Source organism: Trachymyrmex septentrionalis, unplaced genomic scaffold, assembly GCF_001594115.1.
Source record: "Trachymyrmex septentrionalis isolate Tsep2-gDNA-1 unplaced genomic scaffold, Tsep1.0 scaffold14, whole genome shotgun sequence".
In the NCBI taxonomy this organism is placed as follows: Eukaryota; Metazoa; Arthropoda; class Insecta; order Hymenoptera; family Formicidae; genus Trachymyrmex; species Trachymyrmex septentrionalis.
The window spans coordinates 4,244,909-4,245,610 of NW_017304543.1; positions in this window are offsets into that span (position 1 = coordinate 4,244,909).

Sequence of the window (702 nt, forward strand, 5' to 3'; positions counted from 1 at the left end):
CTATCAAAAAGGAAAGAATTAAAAATTTTAGTTTAATAAACTTTAACACTTACACATATATAAATTGTATTATATAAAATTGGAAACTGTAATTTCTCTGTCTATCTATGTCTATAAATTGTATATTATACATCAAACTTGACACACTATAAAATAGGACGCCAGTGAATCACAAAAAACACATTACAAAGATCACGTAGACTAACAATATAATGAAAAGATTTTGCGTAAGATTATACCGTTGACATTAATTAGGTTATCGATTATTTTATTCATTGAAAGGGACCACATTAATAGTTAAAATGTTTAAATCTATTTTATGATTGTATCATATTAATAAATTATCACCAAACCAGCTGGGCTATAATAGCTCTGATATTTTTATATTCTATCGAATTTTATTCAATATAGCTAATAATATATTGTAATAATAATTATAATATACATTCATAGGAAAATAATATACATTCATATTTATTATATTACTTAACTGCTTTATTAAGTATCAATAATTAATTATCAAAATCTTATAATAAAGCTTTTATAATGATATTACAAAAAAGTTATATATTACGTTAGTCTTATATGAGTATTTTATATTCGGCAATAATCAAATTTTTTGTATTCTAATAATTAATAATAATTAATAATAATACGTGGCACTCAGAGTATTACAAATTTATTGTATATCAATTATTTCAG